This window comes from Rhinoderma darwinii, chromosome 3 (genome assembly GCF_050947455.1).
Source record: "Rhinoderma darwinii isolate aRhiDar2 chromosome 3, aRhiDar2.hap1, whole genome shotgun sequence".
Classification (NCBI taxonomy): Eukaryota; Metazoa; Chordata; class Amphibia; order Anura; family Rhinodermatidae; genus Rhinoderma; species Rhinoderma darwinii.
In genome coordinates this window covers 412,703,000-412,722,910 of record NC_134689.1, presented here as the reverse complement: position 1 = coordinate 412,722,910, position 19,911 = coordinate 412,703,000, and the positions used below count along the sequence as shown (strand labels likewise).

The window sequence follows — 19,911 nt, the reverse complement described above, 5'->3', positions numbered from 1 at the left end:
AGCCAAACTGACAGGATAAAGGGGTTGTTGACTTGGAGTGAGAAGGGAACAATAGGAATTATTTGAGTTTTCAAGCTCAAATATAATCTGGTGAAAAGAGGAGGAATGGGTAAACAAAGATAAGTTAGAATTTATGGCCACAAAGAGCACTTTTATCCTATAACGCTCAACCTTTGAAAGTGCAAGACTAGTAAAAGGTTCTTTCCCATAACGGGAGTCGAACCCGGGCCACCTGGGTGAAAACCAGGAATCCTAACCGCTAAACCATATGGGAGCAGTTATTAAGTATAATGAGTCATGGACTAAGAAAAAGTGGGAATAAAGAAAATATATATATATTTTTTCATTTTGCCGCTTTGAGCTTGTCTACAAACATCTGGTGGTTGCCTCGTTAGCGCAGTAGGAAGCGTGTCAGTCTCATAATCTGAAGGTCGTGAGTTCGATCCTCACACGAGGCACTGTTCAGTGAGTTTTTGTCTTCCTCCATTCGGGTATCGGAAATCGGGTATTTCTGCCGAAACTTTTTTAATATATGAGGAAAGTGTTGTTGATTTCCTTGTCATTTTTGAGTGAGTAGAAGAATTGGGAATGATTTGAGCTTTAAATCCAAAATAGGATCTTGCCTAAAAAGAAACAATAATAAAGCAAAGTCCCAATCAGATTGGGTGAAATAGTCTGATGGTTTCTTATTTATTGGCGAAACTAGTTCATTAAAAAAAGGAAAATGAGCCAAACTGACAGGATAAAGGGGTTGTTGACTTGGAGTGAGAAGGGAACAATAGGAATTATTTGAGTTTTCAAGCTCAAATATAATCTGGTGAAAAGAGGAGGAATGGGTAAACAAAGATAAGTTAGAATTTATGGCCACAAAGAGCACTTTTATCCTATAACGCTCAACCTTTGAAAGTGCAAGACTAGTAAAAGGTTCTTTCCCATAACGGGAGTCGAACCTGGGTGAAAACCAGGAATCCTAACCGCTAAACCATATGGGAGCAGTTATTAAGTATAATGAGTCATGGACTAAGAAAAAGTGGGAATAAAGAAAATATATATATATTTTTTCATTTTGCCGCTTTGAGCTTGTCTACAAACATCTGGTGGTTGCCTCGTTAGCGCAGTAGGAAGCGTGTCAGTCTCATAATCTGAAGGTCGTGAGTTCGATCCTCACACGAGGCACTGTTCAGTGAGTTTTTGTCTTCCTCCATTCGGGTATCGGAAATCGGGTATTTCTGCCGAAACTTTTTTAATATATGAGGAAAGTGTTGTTGATTTCCTTGTCATTTTTGAGTGAGTAGAAGAGATGGGAATGATTTGAGCTTTAAATCCAAAATAGGATCTTGCCTAAAAAGAAACAATATTAAAGCAAAGTCCCAATCAGATTGGGTGAAATAGTCTGATGGTTTCTTATTTATTGGCGAAACTAGTTCATTAAAAAAAGGAAAATGAGCCAAACTGACAGGATAAAGGGGTTGTTGACTTGGAGTGAGAAGGGAACAATAGGAATTATTTGAGTTTTCAAGCTCAAATATAATCTGGTGAAAAGAGGAGGAATGGGTAAACAAAGATAAGTTAGAATTTATGGCCACAAAGAGCACTTTTATCCTATAACGCTCAACCTTTGAAAGTGCAAGACTAGTAAAAGGTTTTTTCCCATACCGGGAGTCAAACCCGGGCCACCTGGGTGAAAAGCAGGAATCCTAACCGCTAGACCATATGGGAGCAGTTATTAAGTATAATGAGTCATGGACTAAGAAAAAGTGGGAATAAAGAAAATATATATATATTTTTTCATTTTGCCGCTTTGAGCTTGTCTACAAACATCTGGTGGTTGCCTCGTTAGCGCAGTAGGAAGCGTGTCAGTCTCATAATCTGAAGGTCGTGAGTTCGATCCTCACACGAGGCACTGTTCAGTGAGTTTTTGTCTTCCTCCATTCGGGTATCGGAAATCGGGTTTTTCTGCCGAAACGTTTTTAATATATGAGGAAAGTGTTGTTGATTTCCTTGTCATTTTTGAGTGAGTAGAAGAGATGGGAATGATTTGAGCTTTAAATCCAAAATAGGATCTTGCCTAAAAAGAAACAATATTAAAGCAAAGTCCCAATCAGATTGGGTGAAATAGTCTGATGGTTTCTTATTTATTGGCGAAACTAGTTCATTAAAAAAAGGAAAATGAGCCAAACTGACAGGATAAAGGGGTTGTTGACTTGGAGTGAGAAGGGAACAATAGGAATTATTTGAGTTTTCAAGCTCAAATATAATCTGGTGAAAAGAGGAGGAATGGGTAAACAAAGATAAGTTAGAATTTATGGCCACAAAGAGCACTTTTATCCTATAACGCTCAACCTTTGAAAGTGCAAGACTAGTAAAAGGTTTTTTCCCATACCGGGAGTCAAACCCGGGCCACCTGGGTGAAAAGCAGGAATCCTAACCGCTAGACCATATGGGAGCAGTTATTAAGTATAATGAGTCATGGACTAAGAAAAAGTGGGAATAAAGAAAATATATATATATTTTTTCATTTTGCCGCTTTGAGCTTGTCTACAAACATCTGGTGGTTGCCTCGTTAGCGCAGTAGGAAGCGTGTCAGTCTCATAATCTGAAGGTCGTGAGTTCGATCCTCACACGAGGCACTGTTCAGTGAGTTTTTGTCTTCCTCCATTCGGGTATCGGAAATCGGGTATTTCTGCCGAAACTTTTTTAATATATGAGGAAAGTGTTGTTGATTTCCTTGTCATTTTTGAGTGAGTAGAAGAATTGGGAATGATTTGAGCTTTAAATCCAAAATAGGATCTTGCCTAAAAAGAAACAATAATAAAGCAAAGTCCCAATCAGATTGGGTGAAATAGTCTGATGGTTTCTTATTTATTGGCGAAACTAGTTCATTAAAAAAAGGAAAATGAGCCAAACTGACAGGATAAAGGGGTTGTTGACTTGGAGTGAGAAGGGAACAATAGGAATTATTTGAGTTTTCAAGCTCAAATATAATCTGGTGAAAAGAGGAGGAATGGGTAAACAAAGATAAGTTAGAATTTATGGCCACAAAGAGCACTTTTATCCTATAACGCTCAACCTTTGAAAGTGCAAGACTAGTAAAAGGTTCTTTCCCATAACGGGAGTCGAACCTGGGTGAAAACCAGGAATCCTAACCGCTAAACCATATGGGAGCAGTTATTAAGTATAATGAGTCATGGACTAAGAAAAAGTGGGAATAAAGAAAATATATATATATTTTTTCATTTTGCCGCTTTGAGCTTGTCTACAAACATCTGGTGGTTGCCTCGTTAGCGCAGTAGGAAGCGTGTCAGTCTCATAATCTGAAGGTCGTGAGTTCGATCCTCACACGAGGCACTGTTCAGTGAGTTTTTGTCTTCCTCCATTCGGGTATCGGAAATCGGGTATTTCTGCCGAAACTTTTTTAATATATGAGGAAAGTGTTGTTGATTTCCTTGTCATTTTTGAGTGAGTAGAAGAGATGGGAATGATTTGAGCTTTAAATCCAAAATAGGATCTTGCCTAAAAAGAAACAATATTAAAGCAAAGTCCCAATCAGATTGGGTGAAATAGTCTGATGGTTTCTTATTTATTGGCGAAACTAGTTCATTAAAAAAAGGAAAATGAGCCAAACTGACAGGATAAAGGGGTTGTTGACTTGGAGTGAGAAGGGAACAATAGGAATTATTTGAGTTTTCAAGCTCAAATATAATCTGGTGAAAAGAGGAGGAATGGGTAAACAAAGATAAGTTAGAATTTATGGCCACAAAGAGCACTTTTATCCTATAACGCTCAACCTTTGAAAGTGCAAGACTAGTAAAAGGTTTTTTCCCATACCGGGAGTCAAACCCGGGCCACCTGGGTGAAAAGCAGGAATCCTAACCGCTAGACCATATGGGAGCAGTTATTAAGTATAATGAGTCATGGACTAAGAAAAAGTGGGAATAAAGAAAATATATATATATTTTTTCATTTTGCCGCTTTGAGCTTGTCTACAAACATCTGGTGGTTGCCTCGTTAGCGCAGTAGGAAGCGTGTCAGTCTCATAATCTGAAGGTCGTGAGTTCGATCCTCACACGAGGCACTGTTCAGTGAGTTTTTGTCTTCCTCCATTCGGGTATCGGAAATCGGGTATTTCTGCCGAAACTTTTTTAATATATGAGGAAAGTGTTGTTGATTTCCTTGTCATTTTTGAGTGAGTAGAAGAATTGGGAATGATTTGAGCTTTAAATCCAAAATAGGATCTTGCCTAAAAAGAAACAATATTAAAGCAAAGTCCCAATCAGATTGGGTGAAATAGTCTGATGGTTTCTTATTTATTGGCGAAACTAGTTCATTAAAAAAAGGAAAATGAGCCAAACTGACAGGATAAAGGGGTTGTTGACTTGGAGTGAGAAGGGAACAATAGGAATTATTTGAGTTTTCAAGCTCAAATATAATCTGGTGAAAAGAGGAGGAATGGGTAAACAAAGATAAGTTAGAATTTATGGCCACAAAGAGCACTTTTATCCTATAACGCTCAACCTTTGAAAGTGCAAGACTAGTAAAAGGTTCTTTCCCATAACGGGAGTCGAACCTGGGTGAAAACCAGGAATCCTAACCGCTAAACCATATGGGAGCAGTTATTAAGTATAATGAGTCATGGACTAAGAAAAAGTGGGAATAAAGAAAATATATATATATTTTTTCATTTTGCCGCTTTGAGCTTGTCTACAAACATCTGGTGGTTGCCTCGTTAGCGCAGTAGGAAGCGTGTCAGTCTCATAATCTGAAGGTCGTGAGTTCGATCCTCACACGGGGCACTTTTCAGTGAGTTTTTGTCTTCCTCCATTCGGGTATCGGAAATCGGGTATTTCTGCCGAAACTTTTTTAATATATGAGGAAAGTGTTGTTGATTTCCTTGTCATTTTTGAGTGAGTAGAAGAGATGGGAATGATTTGAGCTTTAAATCCAAAATAGGATCTTGCCTAAAAAGAAACAATATTAAAGCAAAGTCCCAATCAGATTGGGTGAAATAGTCTGATGGTTTCTTATTTATTGGCGAAACTAGTTCATTAAAAAAAGGAAAATGAGCCAAACTGACAGGATAAAGGGGTTGTTGACTTGGAGTGAGAAGGGAACAATAGGAATTATTTGAGTTTTCAAGCTCAAATATAATCTGGTGAAAAGAGGAGGAATGGGTAAACAAAGATAAGTTAGAATTTATGGCCACAAAGAGCACTTTTATCCTATAACGCTCAACCTTTGAAAGTGCAAGACTAGTAAAAAGTTCTTTCCCATACCGGGAGTCGAACCCGGGCCACCTGGGTGAAAATCAGGAATCCTAACCGCTAGACCATAAGGGAGAAGTTATTAAGTATAATGAGTCATGGACTAAGAGAAAGTGGGAATAAAGAAAATATATATATATTTTTTCATTTTGCCGCTTTGAGCATGTCTACAAACATCTGGTGGTTGCCTCGTTAGCGCAGTAGGAAGCGTGTTAGTCTCATAATCAGAAGGTCGTGAGTTCGATCCTCACACGAGGCACTGTTCAGTGAGTTTTTGTCTTCCTCCATTCGGAAATCGGGTATTTCTGCCGAAACTTTTTTAATATATGAGGAAAGTGTTGTTGATTTCCTTGTCATTTTTGAGTGAGTAGAAGAGATGGGAATGATTTGAGCTTTAAATCCAAAATAGGATCTTGCCTAAAAAGAAACAATATTAAAGCAAAGTCCCAATCAGATTGGGTAAAATAGTCTGATGGTTTCTTATTTATTGGCGAAACTAGTTCATTAAAAAAAGGAAAATTAGCCAAACTGACAGGATAAAGGGGTTGTTGACTTGGAGTGAGAAGGGAACAATAGGAATTATTTGAGTTTTCAAGCTCAAATAGGATCTGGTGAAAAGAGGAGGAATGGGTAAACAAAGATAAGTTAGAATTTATGGCCACAAAGAGCACTTTTATCCTATAACGCTCAACCTTTGAAAGTGCAAGACTAGTAAAAGGTTCTTTCCCATACCGGGAGTCGAACCCGGGCCACCTGGGTGAAAATCAGGAATCCTAACCGCTAGACCATAAGGGAGAAGTTATTAAGTATAATGAGTCATGGACTAAGAGAAAGTGGGAATAAAGAAAATATATATATATTTTTTCATTTTGCCGCTTTGAGCATGTCTACAAACATCTGGTGGTTGCCTCGTTAGCGCAGTAGGAAGCGTGTTAGTCTCATAATCAGAAGGTCGTGAGTTCGATCCTCACACGAGGCACTGTTCAGTGAGTTTTTGTCTTCCTCCATTCGGAAATCGGGTATTTCTGCCGAAACTTTTTTAATATATGAGGAAAGTGTTGTTGATTTCCTTGTCATTTTTGAGTGAGTAGAAGAGATGGGAATGATTTGAGCTTTAAATCCAAAATAGGATCTTGCCTAAAAAGAAACAATATTAAAGCAAAGTCCCAATCAGATTGGGTAAAATAGTCTGATGGTTTCTTATTTATTGGCGAAACTAGTTCATTAAAAAAAGGAAAATTAGCCAAACTGACAGGATAAAGGGGTTGTTGACTTGGAGTGAGAAGGGAACAATAGGAATTATTTGAGTTTTCAAGCTCAAATAGGATCTGGTGAAAAGAGGAGGAATGGGTAAACAAAGATAAGTTAGAATTTATGGCCACAAAGAGCACTTTTATCCCATAACGCTCAACCTTTGAAAGTGCAAGACTAGTAAAAGGTTTTTCCCATACCGGGAGTCGAACCCGGGCCACCTGGGTGAAAACCAGGAATCCTAACCGCTAGACCATATGGGAGCAGTTATTAAGTATAATGAGTCATGGACTAAGAAAAAGTGGGAATAAAGAAAATATATATATATTTTTTCATTTTGCCGCTTTGAGCTTGTCTACAAATATCTGGTGGTTGCCTCGTTAGCGCAGTAGGAAGTGTGTCAGTCTAATAATCTGAAGGTCGTGAGTTCGATCCTCACACGAGGCACTGTTCAGTGAGTTTTTGTCTTCCTCCATTCATGCAGGAAATCTGGTTTTTCTGCCGAAACGTTTTTAATATATGAGGAAAGTGTTGTTGATTTCCTTGTCATTTTTGAGTGAGTAGAAGAGATGGGAATGATTTGAGCTTTAAATCCAAAATAGGATCTTGCCTAAAAAGAAACAATATTAAAGCAAAGTCCCAATCAGATTGGGTAAAATAGTCTGATGGTTTCTTATTTATTGGCGAAACTAGTTCATTAAAAAAAGGAAAATTAGCCAAACTGACAGGATAAAGGGGTTGTTGACTTGGAGTGAGAAGGGAACAATAGGAATTATTTGAGTTTTCAAGCTCAAATATAATCTGGTGAAAAGAGGAGGAATGGGTAAACAAAGATAAGTTAGAATTTATGCCACAAAGAGCACTTTTATCCTATAACGCTCAACCTTTGAAAGTGCAAGACTAGTAAAAGTTTTTTTTCCCATACCGGGAGTCGAACCCGGGCCACCTGGGTGAAAACCAGGAATCCTAACCGCTAGACCATATGGGAGCAGTTATTAAGTATAATGAGTCATGGACTAAGAAAAAGTGGGAATAAAGAAAATATATATATATTTTTTCATTTTGCCGATTTGAGCTTGTCTACAAACATCTGGTGGTTGCCTCGTTAGCGCAGTAGGAAGCGTTTCAGTCTCATAATCTGAAGGTCGTGAGTTTGATCCTCACACGAGGCACTGTTCAGTGAGTTTTTGTCTTCCTCCATTCATGCAGGAAATCGGGTATTTCTGCCGAAACGTTTTTAATATATGAGGAAAGTGTTGTTGATTTCCTTGTCATTTTTGAGTGAGTAGAATAGATGGGAATGATTTGAGCTTTAAATCCAAAATAGGATCTTGCCTAAAAAGAAACAATATTAAAGCAAAGTCCCAATCAGATTGGGTGAAATAGTCTGATGGTTTCTTATTTATTGGCGAAACTAGTTCATTAAAAAAAGGAAAATGAGCCAAACTGACAGGATAAAGGGGTTGTTGACTTGGAGTGAGAAGGGAACAATAGGAATTATTTGAGTTTTCAAGCTCAAATATAATCTGGTGAAAAGAGGAGGAATGGGTAAACAAAGATAAGTTAGAATTTATGGCCACAAAGAGCACTTTTATCCTATAACGCTCAACCTTTGAAAGTGCAAGACTAGTAAAAGGTTCTTTCCCATAACGGGAGTCGAACCCGGGCCACCTGGGTGAAAACCAGGAATCCTAACCGCTAAACCATATGGGAGCAGTTATTAAGTATAATGAGTCATGGACTAAGAAAAAGTGGGAATAAAGAAAATATATATATATTTTTTCATTTTGCCGCTTTGAGCTTGTCTACAAACATCTGGTGGTTGCCTCGTTAGCGCAGTAGGAAGCGTGTCAGTCTCATAATCTGAAGGTCGTGAGTTCGATCCTCACACGAGGCACTGTTCAGTGAGTTTTTGTCTTCCTCCATTCGGAAATCGGGTATTTCTGCCGAAACTTTTTTAATATATGAGGAAAGTGTTGTTGATTTCCTTGTCATTTTTGAGTGAGTAGAAGAGATGGGAATGATTTGAGCTTTAAATCCAAAATAGGATCTTGCCTAAAAAGAAACAATATTAAAGCAAAGTCCCAATCAGATTGGGTAAAATAGTCTGATGGTTTCTTATTTATTGGCGAAACTAGTTCATTAAAAAAAGGAAAATTAGCCAAACTGACAGGATAAAGGGGTTGTTGACTTGGAGTGAGAAGGGAACAATAGGAATTATTTGAGTTTTCAAGCTCAAATATAATCTGGTGAAAAGAGGAGGAATGGGTAAACAAAGATAAGTTAGAATTTATGCCACAAAGAGCACTTTTATCCTATAACGCTCAACCTTTGAAAGTGCAAGACTAGTAAAAGTTTTTTTTCCCATACCGGGAGTCGAACCCGGGCCACCTGGGTGAAAACCAGGAATCCTAACCGCTAGACCATATGGGAGCAGTTATTAAGTATAATGAGTCATGGACTAAGAAAAAGTGGGAATAAAGAAAATATATATATATTTTTTCATTTTGCCGCTTTGAGCTTGTCTACAAATATCTGGTGGTTGCCTCGTTAGCGCAGTAGGAAGTGTGTCAGTCTAATAATCTGAAGGTCGTGAGTTCGATCCTCACACGAGGCACTGTTCAGTGAGTTTTTGTCTTCCTCCATTCATGCAGGAAATCTGGTTTTTCTGCCGAAACGTTTTTAATATATGAGGAAAGTGTTGTTGATTTCCTTGTCATTTTTGAGTGAGTAGAAGAGATGGGAATGATTTGAGCTTTAAATCCAAAATAGGATCTTGCCTAAAAAGAAACAATATTAAAGCAAAGTCCCAATCAGATTGGGTAAAATAGTCTGATGGTTTCTTATTTATTGGCGAAACTAGTTCATTAAAAAAAGGAAAATTAGCCAAACTGACAGGATAAAGGGGTTGTTGACTTGGAGTGAGAAGGGAACAATAGGAATTATTTGAGTTTTCAAGCTCAAATATAATCTGGTGAAAAGAGGAGGAATGGGTAAACAAAGATAAGTTAGAATTTATGCCACAAAGAGCACTTTTATCCTATAACGCTCAACCTTTGAAAGTGCAAGACTAGTAAAAGTTTTTTTTCCCATACCGGGAGTCGAACCCGGGCCACCTGGGTGAAAACCAGGAATCCTAACCGCTAGACCATATGGGAGCAGTTATTAAGTATAATGAGTCATGGACTAAGAAAAAGTGGGAATAAAGAAAATATATATATATTTTTTCATTTTGCCGATTTGAGCTTGTCTACAAACATCTGGTGGTTGCCTCGTTAGCGCAGTAGGAAGCGTTTCAGTCTCATAATCTGAAGGTCGTGAGTTTGATCCTCACACGAGGCACTGTTCAGTGAGTTTTTGTCTTCCTCCATTCATGCAGGAAATCGGGTATTTCTGCCGAAACGTTTTTAATATATGAGGAAAGTGTTGTTGATTTCCTTGTCATTTTTGAGTGAGTAGAATAGATGGGAATGATTTGAGCTTTAAATCCAAAATAGGATCTTGCCTAAAAAGAAACAATATTAAAGCAAAGTCCCAATCAGATTGGGTGAAATAGTCTGATGGTTTCTTATTTATTGGCGAAACTAGTTCATTAAAAAAAGGAAAATGAGCCAAACTGACAGGATAAAGGGGTTGTTGACTTGGAGTGAGAAGGGAACAATAGGAATTATTTGAGTTTTCAAGCTCAAATATAATCTGGTGAAAAGAGGAGGAATGGGTAAACAAAGATAAGTTAGAATTTATGGCCACAAAGAGCACTTTTATCCTATAACGCTCAACCTTTGAAAGTGCAAGACTAGTAAAAGGTTCTTTCCCATAACGGGAGTCGAACCCGGGCCACCTGGGTGAAAACCAGGAATCCTAACCGCTAAACCATATGGGAGCAGTTATTAAGTATAATGAGTCATGGACTAAGAAAAAGTGGGAATAAAGAAAATATATATATATTTTTTCATTTTGCCGCTTTGAGCTTGTCTACAAACATCTGGTGGTTGCCTCGTTAGCGCAGTAGGAAGCGTGTCAGTCTCATAATCTGAAGGTCGTGAGTTCGATCCTCACACGAGGCACTGTTCAGTGAGTTTTTGTCTTCCTCCATTCGGAAATCGGGTATTTCTGCCGAAACTTTTTTAATATATGAGGAAAGTGTTGTTGATTTCCTTGTCATTTTTGAGTGAGTAGAAGAGATGGGAATGATTTGAGCTTTAAATCCAAAATAGGATCTTGCCTAAAAAGAAACAATATTAAAGCAAAGTCCCAATCAGATTGGGTAAAATAGTCTGATGGTTTCTTATTTATTGGCGAAACTAGTTCATTAAAAAAAGGAAAATTAGCCAAACTGACAGGATAAAGGGGTTGTTGACTTGGAGTGAGAAGGGAACAATAGGAATTATTTGAGTTTTCAAGCTCAAATATAATCTGGTGAAAAGAGGAGGAATGGGTAAACAAAGATAAGTTAGAATTTATGCCACAAAGAGCACTTTTATCCTATAACGCTCAACCTTTGAAAGTGCAAGACTAGTAAAAGTTTTTTTTCCCATACCGGGAGTCGAACCCGGGCCACCTGGGTGAAAACCAGGAATCCTAACCGCTAGACCATATGGGAGCAGTTATTAAGTATAATGAGTCATGGACTAAGAAAAAGTGGGAATAAAGAAAATATATATATTTTTTTTCATTTTGCCGATTTGAGCTTGTCTACAAACATCTGGTGGTTGCCTCGTTAGCGCAGTAGGAAGCGTTTCAGTCTCATAATCTGAAGGTCGTGAGTTTGATCCTCACACGAGGCACTGTTCAGTGAGTTTTTGTCTTCCTCCATTCATGCAGGAAATCGGGTATTTCTGCCGAAACGTTTTTAATATATGAGGAAAGTGTTGTTGATTTCCTTGTCATTTTTGAGTGAGTAGAATAGATGGGAATGATTTGAGCTTTAAATCCAAAATAGGATCTTGCCTAAAAAGAAACAATATTAAAGCAAAGTCCCAATCAGATTGGGTGAAATAGTCTGATGGTTTCTTATTTATTGGCGAAACTAGTTCATTAAAAAAAGGAAAATGAGCCAAACTGACAGGATAAAGGGGTTGTTGACTTGGAGTGAGAAGGGAACAATAGGAATTATTTGAGTTTTCAAGCTCAAATATAATCTGGTGAAAAGAGGAGGAATGGGTAAACAAAGATAAGTTAGAATTTATGGCCACAAAGAGCACTTTTATCCTATAACGCTCAACCTTTGAAAGTGCAAGACTAGTAAAAGGTTCTTTCCCATAACGGGAGTCGAACCCGGGCCACCTGGGTGAAAACCAGGAATCCTAACCGCTAAACCATATGGGAGCAGTTATTAAGAATAATGAGTCATGGACTAAGAAAAAGTGGGAATAAAGAAAATATATATATATTTTTTCATTTTGCCGCTTTGAGCTTGTCTACAAACATCTGGTGGTTGCCTCGTTAGCGCAGTAGGAAGCGTGTCAGTCTCATAATCTGAAGGTCGTGAGTTCGATCCTCACACGAGGCACTGTTCAGTGAGTTTTTGTCTTCCTCCATTCGGGTATCGGAAATCGGGTATTTCTGCCGAAACTTTTTTAATATATGAGGAAAGTGTTGTTGATTTCCTTGTCATTTTTGAGTGAGTAGAAGAATTGGGAATGATTTGAGCTTTAAATCCAAAATAGGATCTTGCCTAAAAAGAAACAATATTAAAGCAAAGTCCCAATCAGATTGGGTGAAATAGTCTGATGGTTTCTTATTTATTGGCGAAACTAGTTCATTAAAAAAAGGAAAATGAGCCAAACTGACAGGATAAAGGGGTTGTTGACTTGGAGTGAGAAGGGAACAATAGGAATTATTTGAGTTTTCAAGCTCAAATATAATCTGGTGAAAAGAGGAGGAATGGGTAAACAAAGATAAGTTAGAATTTATGGCCACAAAGAGCACTTTTATCCTATAACGCTCAACCTTTGAAAGTGCAAGACTAGTAAAAGGTTCTTTCCCATAACGGGAGTCGAACCTGGGTGAAAACCAGGAATCCTAAGCGCTAAACCATATGGGAGCAGTTATTAAGTATAATGAGTCATGGACTAAGAAAAAGTGGGAATAAAGAAAAAATATATATATTTTTTCATTTTGCCGCTTTGAGCTTGTCTACAAACATCTGGTGGTTGCCTCGTTAGCGCAGTAGGAAGCGTGTCAGTCTCATAATCTGAAGGTCGTGAGTTCGATCCTCACACGAGGCACTGTTCAGTGAGTTTTTGTCTTCCTCCATTCGGGTATCGGAAATCGGGTATTTCTGCCGAAACTTTTTTAATATATGAGGAAAGTGTTGTTGATTTCCTTGTCATTTTTGAGTGAGTAGAAGAGATGGGAATGATTTGAGCTTTAAATCCAAAATAGGATCTTGCCTAAAAAGAAACAATATTAAAGCAAAGTCCCAATCAGATTGGGTGAAATAGTCTGATGGTTTCTTATTTATTGGCGAAACTAGTTCATTAAAAAAAGGAAAATGAGCCAAACTGACAGGATAAAGGGGTTGTTGACTTGGAGTGAGAAGGGAACAATAGGAATTATTTGAGTTTTCAAGCTCAAATATAATCTGGTGAAAAGAGGAGGAATGGGTAAACAAAGATAAGTTAGAATTTATGGCCACAAAGAGCACTTTTATCCTATAACGCTCAACCTTTGAAAGTGCAAGACTAGTAAAAGGTTCTTTCCCATACCGGGAGTCGAACCCGGGCCACCTGGGTGAAAATCAGGAATCCTAACCGCTAGACCATAAGGGAGAAGTTATTAAGTATAATGAGTCATGGACTAAGAGAAAGTGGGAATAAAGAAAATATATATATATTTTTTCATTTTGCCGCTTTGAGCATGTCTACAAACATCTGGTGGTTGCCTCGTTAGCGCAGTAGGAAGCGTGTTAGTCTCATAATCTGAAGGTCGTGAGTTCGATCCTCACACGAGGCACTGTTCAGTGAGTTTTTGTCTTCCTCCATTCGGAAATCGGGTATTTCTGCCGAAACTTTTTTAATATATGAGGAAAGTGTTGTTGATTTCCTTGTCATTTTTGAGTGAGTAGAAGAGATGGGAATGATTTGAGCTTTAAATCCAAAATAGGATCTTGCCTAAAAAGAAACAATATTAAAGCAAAGTCCCAATCAGATTGGGTGAAATAGTCTGATGGTTTCTTATTTATTGGCGAAACTAGTTCATTAAAAAAAGGAAAATTAGCCAAACTGACAGGATAAAGGGGTTGTTGACTTGGAGTGAGAAGGGAACAATAGGAATTATTTGAGTTTTCAAGCTCAAATATAATCTGGTGAAAAGAGGAGGAATGGGTAAACAAAGATAAGTTAGAATTTATGGCCACAAAGAGCACTTTTATCCCATAACGCTCAACCTTTGAAAGTGCAAGACTAGTAAAAGGTTTTTCCCATACCGGGAGTTGAACCCGGGCCACCTGGGTGAAAACCAGGAATGCTAACCGCTAGACCATATGGGAGCAGTTATTAAGTATAATGAGTCATGGACTAAGAAAAAGTGGGAATAAAGAAAATATATATATATTTTTTCATTTTGCCGATTTGAGCTTGTCTACAAACATCTGGTGGTTGCCTCGTTAGCGCAGTAGGAAGCGTGTCAGTCTCATAATCTGAAGGTCGTGAGTTTGATCCTCACACGAGGCACTGTTCAGTGAGTTTTTGTCTTCCTCCATTCATGCAGGAAATCGGGTATTTCTGGCGAAACGTTTTTAATATATGAGGAAAGTGTTGTTGATTTCCTTGTCATTTTTGAGTGAGTAGAAGAGATGGGAATGATTTGAGCTTTAAATCCAAAATAGGATATTGCCTAAAAAGAAACAATATTAAAGCAAAGTCCCAATCAGATTGGGTGAAATAGTCTGATGGTTTCTTATTTATTGGCGAAACTAGTTCATTAAAAAAAGGAAAATTAGCCAAACTGCCAGGATAAAGGGGTTGTTGACTTGGAGTGAGAAGGGAACAATAGGAATTATTTGAGTTTTCAAGCTCAAATATAATCTGGTGAAAAGAGGAGGAATGGGTAAACAAAGATAAGTTAGAATTTATGGCCACAAAGAGCACTTTTATCCTATAACGCTCAACCTTTGAAAGTGCAAGACTAGTAAAAGTTTTTTTTCCCATACCGGGAGTCGAACCCAGGCCACCTGGGTGAAAACCAGGAATCCTAATCGCTAGACCATATGGGAGCAGTTATTAAGTATAATGAGTCATGGACTAAGAAAAAGTGGGAATAAAGAAAATATATATTTTTTTTTTTCATTTTGCCGCTTTGAGCTTGTCTACAAACATCTGGTGGTTGCCTCGTTAGCGCAGTAGGAAGCGTGTCAGTCTCATAATCTGAAGGTCGTGAGTTCGATCCTCACACGAGGCACTGTTCAGTGAGTTTTTGTCTTCCTCCATTCATGCAGGAAATTGGGTATTTCTGCTGAAACGTTTTTAATATATGAGGAAAGTGTTGTTGATTTTCTTGTCATTTTTGAGTGAGTAGAAGAGATGGGAATGATTTGAGCTTTAAATTTAAAATAGGATCTTGCCTAAAAAGAAACAATATTAAAGCAAAGTCCCAATCAGATTGGGTGAAATAGTCTGATGGTTTCTTATTTATTGGCGAAACTAGTTCATTAAAAAAAGGAAAATGAGCCAAACTGACAGGATAAAGGGGTTGTTGACTTGGAGTGAGAAGGGAACAATAGGAATTATTTGAGTTTTCAAGCTCAAATATAATCTGGTGAAAAGAGGAGGAATGGGTAAACAATCCTAATCGCTTGACCATATGGGAGCAGTTATTAAGTATAATGAGTCATGGACTAAGAAAAAGTGGGAATAAAGAAAATATATATTTTTTTTTTTTCATTTTGCCGCTTTGAGCTTGTCTACAAACATCTGGTGGTTGCCTCGTTAGCGCAGTAGGAAGCGTGTCAGTCTCATAATCTGAAGGTCGTGAGTTTGATCCTCACACGAGGCACTGTTCAGTGAGTTTTTGTCTTCCTCCATTCATGCAGGAAATCGGGTATTTCTGCCGAAACGTTTTTAATATATGAGGAAAGTGTTGTTGATTTCCTTGTCATTTTTGAGTGAGTAGAAGAGATGGGAATGATTTGAGCTTTAAATCCAAAATAGGATCTTGCCTAAAAAGAAACAATATTAAAGCAAAGTCCCAATCAGATTGGGTGAAATAGTCTGATGGTTTCTTATTTATTGGCGAAACTAGTTCATTAAAAAAAGGAAAATGAGCCAAACTGACAGGATAAAGGGGTTGTTGACTTGGAGTGAGAAGGGAACAATAGGAATTATTTGAGTTTTCAAGCTCAAATATAATCTGGTGAAAAGAGGAGGAATGGGTAAACAAAGATAAGTTAGAATTTATGGCCACAAAGAGCACTTTTATCCTATAACGCTCAACCTTTGAAAGTGCAAGACTAGTAAAAGTTTTTTTTCCCATACCGGGAGTCGAACCCAGGCCACCTGGGTGAAAACCAGGAATCCTAATCGCTAGACCATATGGGAGCAGTTATTAAGTATAATGAGTCATGGACTAAGAAAAAGTGGGAATAAAGAAAATATATATTTTTTTTTTTTCATTTTGCCGCTTTGAGCTTGTCTACAAACATCTGGTGGTTGCCTCGTTAGCGCAGTAGGAAGCGTGTCAGTCTCATAATCTGAAGGTCGTGAATTTGATCCTCACACGAGGCACTGTTCAGTGAGTTTTTGTCTTCCTCCATTCATGCAGGAAATCGGGTATTTCTGCCGAAACGTTTTTAATATATGAGGAAAGTGTTGTTGATTTCCTTGTCATTTTTGAGTGAGTAGAAGAGATGGGAATGATTTGAGCTTTAAATCCAAAATAGGATCTTGCCTAAAAAGAAACAATATTAAAGCAAAGTCCCAATCAGATTGGGTGAAATAGTCTGATGGTTTCTTATTTATTGGCGAAACTAGTTCATTAAAAAAAGGAAAATGAGCCAAACTGACAGGATAAAGGGGTTGTTGACTTGGAGTGAGAAGGGAACAATAGGAATTATTTGAGTTTTCAAGCTCAAATATAATCTGGTGAAAAGAGGAGGAATGGGTAAACAAAGATAAGTTAGAATTTATGGCCACAAAGAGCACTTTTATCCTATAACGCTCAACCTTTGAAAGTGCAAGACTAGTAAAAGTTTTTTTTCCCATACCGGGAGTTGAACCCGGGCCACCTGGGTGAAAACCAGGAATGCTAACCGCTAGACCATATGGGAGCAGTTATTAAGTATAATGAGTCATGGACTAAGAAAAAGTGGGAATAAAGAAAATATATATATATTTTTTCATTTTGCCGATTTGAGCTTGTCTACAAACATCTGGTGGTTGCCTCGTTAGCGCAGTAGGAAGCGTGTCAGTCTCATAATCTGAAGGTCGTGAGTTTGATCCTCACACGAGGCACTGTTCAGTGAGTTTTTGTCTTCCTCCATTCATGCAGGAAATCGGGTATTTCTGGCGAAACGTTTTTAATATATGAGGAAAGTGTTGTTGATTTCCTTGTCATTTTTGAGTGAGTAGAAGAGATGGGAATGATTTGAGCTTTAAATCCAAAATAGGATATTGCCTAAAAAGAAACAATATTAAAGCAAAGTCCCAATCAGATTGGGTGAAATAGTCTGATGGTTTCTTATTTATTGGCGAAACTAGTTCATTAAAAAAAGGAAAATTAGCCAAACTGCCAGGATAAAGGGGTTGTTGACTTGGAGTGAGAAGGGAACAATAGGAATTATTTGAGTTTTCAAGCTCAAATATAATCTGGTGAAAAGAGGAGGAATGGGTAAACAAAGATAAGTTAGAATTTATGGCCACAAAGAGCACTTTTATCCTATAACGCTCAACCTTTGAAAGTGCAAGACTAGTAAAAGTTTTTTTTCCCATACCGGGAGTCGAACCCAGGCCACCTGGGTGAAAACCAGGAATCCTAATCGCTAGACCATATGGGAGCAGTTATTAAGTATAATGAGTCATGGACTAAGAAAAAGTGGGAATAAAGAAAATATATATTTTTTTTTTTCATTTTGCCGCTTTGAGCTTGTCTACAAACATCTGGTGGTTGCCTCGTTAGCGCAGTAGGAAGCGTGTCAGTCTCATAATCTGAAGGTCGTGAGTTCGATCCTCACACGAGGCACTGTTCAGTGAGTTTTTGTCTTCCTCCATTCATGCAGGAAATTGGGTATTTCTGCTGAAACGTTTTTAATATATGAGGAAAGTGTTGTTGATTTTCTTGTCATTTTTGAGTGAGTAGAAGAGATGGGAATGATTTGAGCTTTAAATTTAAAATAGGATCTTGCCTAAAAAGAAACAATATTAAAGCAAAGTCCCAATCAGATTGGGTGAAATAGTCTGATGGTTTCTTATTTATTGGCGAAACTAGTTCATTAAAAAAAGGAAAATGAGCCAAACTGACAGGATAAAGGGGTTGTTGACTTGGAGTGAGAAGGGAACAATAGGAATTATTTGAGTTTTCAAGCTCAAATATAATCTGGTGAAAAGAGGAGGAATGGGTAAACAATCCTAATCGCTTGACCATATGGGAGCAGTTATTAAGTATAATGAGTCATGGACTAAGAAAAAGTGGGAATAAAGAAAATATATATTTATTTTTTTTCATTTTGCCGCTTTGAGCTTGTCTACAAACATCTGGTGGTTGCCTCGTTAGCGCAGTAGGAAGCGTGTCAGTCTCATAATCTGAAGGTCGTGAGTTTGATCCTCACACGAGGCACTGTTCAGTGAGTTTTTGTCTTCCTCCATTCATGCAGGAAATCGGGTATTTCTGCCGAAACGTTTTTAATATATGAGGAAAGTGTTGTTGATTTCCTTGTCATTTTTGAGTGAGTAGAAGAGATGGGAATGATTTGAGCTTTAAATCCAAAATAGGATCTTGCCTAAAAAGAAACAATATTAAAGCAAAGTCCCAATCAGATTGGGTGAAATAGTCTGATGGTTTCTTATTTATTGGCGAAACTAGTTCATTAAAAAAAGGAAAATGAGCCAAACTGACAGGATAAAGGGGTTGTTGACTTGGAGTGAGAAGGGAACAATAGGAATTATTTGAGTTTTCAAGCTCAAATATAATCTGGTGAAAAGAGGAGGAATGGGTAAACAAAGATAAGTTAGAATTTATGGCCACAAAGAGCACTTTTATCCTATAACGCTCAACCTTTGAAAGTGCAAGACTAGTAAAAGTTTTTTTTCCCATACCGGGAGTCGAACCCAGGCCACATGGGTGAAAACCAGGAATCCTAATCGCTAGACCATATGGGAGCAGTTATTAAGTATAATGAGTCATGGACTAAGAAAAAGTGGGAATAAAGAAAATATATATATTTTTTTTTTCATTTTGCCGCTTTGAGCTTGTCTACAAACATCTGGTGGTTGCCTCGTTAGCGCAGTAGGAAGCGTGTCAGTCTCATAATCTGAAGGTCGTGAGTTTGATCCTCACACGAGGCACTGTTCAGTGAGTTTTTGTCTTCCTCCATTCATGCAGGAAATCGGGTATTTCTGCCGAAACGTTTTTAATATATGAGGAAAGTGTTGTTGATTTCCTTGTCATTTTTGAGTGAGTAGAAGAGATGGGAATGATTTGAGCTTTAAATCCAAAATAGGATCTTGCCTAAAAAGAAACAATATTAAAGCAAAGTCCCAATCAGATTGGGTGAAATAGTCTGATGGTTTCTTATTTATTGGCGAAACTAGTTCATTAAAAAAAGGAAAATGAGCCAAACTGACAGGATAAAGGGGTTGTTGACTTGGAGTGAGAAGGGAACAATAGGAATTATTTGAGTTTTCAAGCTCAAATATAATCTGGTGAAAAGAGGAGGAATGGGTAAACAAAGATAAGTTAGAATTTATGGCCACAAAGAGCACTTTTATCCTATAACGCTCAACCTTTGAAAGTGCAAGACTAGTAAAAGTTTTTTTTCCCATACCGGGAGTCGAACCCAGGCCACATGGGTGAAAACCAGGAATCCTAATCGCTAGACCATATGGGAGCAGTTATTAAGTATAATGAGTCATGGACTAAGAAAAAGTGGGAATAAAGAAAATATATATTTTTTTTTTTTCATTTTGCCGCTTTGAGCTTGTCTACAAACATCTGGTGGTTGCCTCGTTAGCGCAGTAGGAAGCGTGTCAGTCTCATAATCTGAAGGTCGTGAGTTTGATCCTCACACGAGGCACTGTTCAGTGAGTTTTTGTCTTCCTCCATTCATGCAGGAAATCGGGTATTTCTGCCGAAACGTTTTTAATATATGAGGAAAGTGTTGTTGATTTTCTTGTCATTTTTGAGTGAGTAGAAGAGATGGGAATGATTTGAGCTTTAAATTTAAAATAGGATCTTGCCTAAAAAG

General features: G+C 37.8%; 18 non-coding genes across 18 annotated transcripts; 13 read left to right on the top strand and 5 right to left on the bottom strand.

Annotated features, from left to right (window-relative positions):
• The first annotated feature begins 385 nt into the window (after positions 1-385).
• Positions 386-458, top strand: TRNAM-CAU (transfer RNA methionine (anticodon CAU)). The gene has a single exon. It is a non-coding gene; the product is annotated as a tRNA-Met (tRNA).
• A 645-nt stretch (positions 459-1,103) lies between these two features.
• TRNAM-CAU (transfer RNA methionine (anticodon CAU)) lies at positions 1,104-1,176 on the top strand. Its single transcript has one exon. It is a non-coding gene; the product is annotated as a tRNA-Met (tRNA).
• A 654-nt stretch (positions 1,177-1,830) lies between these two features.
• On the top strand, positions 1,831-1,903 carry TRNAM-CAU (transfer RNA methionine (anticodon CAU)). Its single transcript has one exon. It is a non-coding gene; the product is annotated as a tRNA-Met (tRNA).
• Positions 1,904-2,557: 654 nt separating this feature from the next.
• TRNAM-CAU (transfer RNA methionine (anticodon CAU)) lies at positions 2,558-2,630 on the top strand. Its single transcript has one exon. It is a non-coding gene; the product is annotated as a tRNA-Met (tRNA).
• Positions 2,631-3,275: 645 nt separating this feature from the next.
• On the top strand, positions 3,276-3,348 carry TRNAM-CAU (transfer RNA methionine (anticodon CAU)). The gene has a single exon. It is a non-coding gene; the product is annotated as a tRNA-Met (tRNA).
• A 654-nt stretch (positions 3,349-4,002) lies between these two features.
• On the top strand, positions 4,003-4,075 carry TRNAM-CAU (transfer RNA methionine (anticodon CAU)). Its single transcript has one exon. It is a non-coding gene; the product is annotated as a tRNA-Met (tRNA).
• Positions 4,076-4,720: 645 nt separating this feature from the next.
• TRNAM-CAU (transfer RNA methionine (anticodon CAU)) lies at positions 4,721-4,793 on the top strand. The gene has a single exon. It is a non-coding gene; the product is annotated as a tRNA-Met (tRNA).
• Positions 4,794-6,703: 1,910 nt separating this feature from the next.
• Positions 6,704-6,775, bottom strand: TRNAE-UUC (transfer RNA glutamic acid (anticodon UUC)). Its single transcript has one exon. It is a non-coding gene; the product is annotated as a tRNA-Glu (tRNA).
• Positions 6,776-7,428: 653 nt separating this feature from the next.
• Positions 7,429-7,500, bottom strand: TRNAE-UUC (transfer RNA glutamic acid (anticodon UUC)). The gene has a single exon. It is a non-coding gene; the product is annotated as a tRNA-Glu (tRNA).
• Positions 7,501-8,336: 836 nt separating this feature from the next.
• On the top strand, positions 8,337-8,409 carry TRNAM-CAU (transfer RNA methionine (anticodon CAU)). Its single transcript has one exon. It is a non-coding gene; the product is annotated as a tRNA-Met (tRNA).
• A 464-nt stretch (positions 8,410-8,873) lies between these two features.
• TRNAE-UUC (transfer RNA glutamic acid (anticodon UUC)) lies at positions 8,874-8,945 on the bottom strand. The gene has a single exon. It is a non-coding gene; the product is annotated as a tRNA-Glu (tRNA).
• Positions 8,946-9,598: 653 nt separating this feature from the next.
• On the bottom strand, positions 9,599-9,670 carry TRNAE-UUC (transfer RNA glutamic acid (anticodon UUC)). Its single transcript has one exon. It is a non-coding gene; the product is annotated as a tRNA-Glu (tRNA).
• Positions 9,671-10,506: 836 nt separating this feature from the next.
• TRNAM-CAU (transfer RNA methionine (anticodon CAU)) lies at positions 10,507-10,579 on the top strand. The gene has a single exon. It is a non-coding gene; the product is annotated as a tRNA-Met (tRNA).
• Positions 10,580-11,043: 464 nt separating this feature from the next.
• On the bottom strand, positions 11,044-11,115 carry TRNAE-UUC (transfer RNA glutamic acid (anticodon UUC)). The gene has a single exon. It is a non-coding gene; the product is annotated as a tRNA-Glu (tRNA).
• An 836-nt stretch (positions 11,116-11,951) lies between these two features.
• Positions 11,952-12,024, top strand: TRNAM-CAU (transfer RNA methionine (anticodon CAU)). The gene has a single exon. It is a non-coding gene; the product is annotated as a tRNA-Met (tRNA).
• A 645-nt stretch (positions 12,025-12,669) lies between these two features.
• On the top strand, positions 12,670-12,742 carry TRNAM-CAU (transfer RNA methionine (anticodon CAU)). The gene has a single exon. It is a non-coding gene; the product is annotated as a tRNA-Met (tRNA).
• Positions 12,743-14,842: 2,100 nt separating this feature from the next.
• TRNAM-CAU (transfer RNA methionine (anticodon CAU)) lies at positions 14,843-14,915 on the top strand. The gene has a single exon. It is a non-coding gene; the product is annotated as a tRNA-Met (tRNA).
• Positions 14,916-17,617: 2,702 nt separating this feature from the next.
• Positions 17,618-17,690, top strand: TRNAM-CAU (transfer RNA methionine (anticodon CAU)). The gene has a single exon. It is a non-coding gene; the product is annotated as a tRNA-Met (tRNA).
• The last annotated feature ends 2,221 nt before the right edge of the window (positions 17,691-19,911 follow it).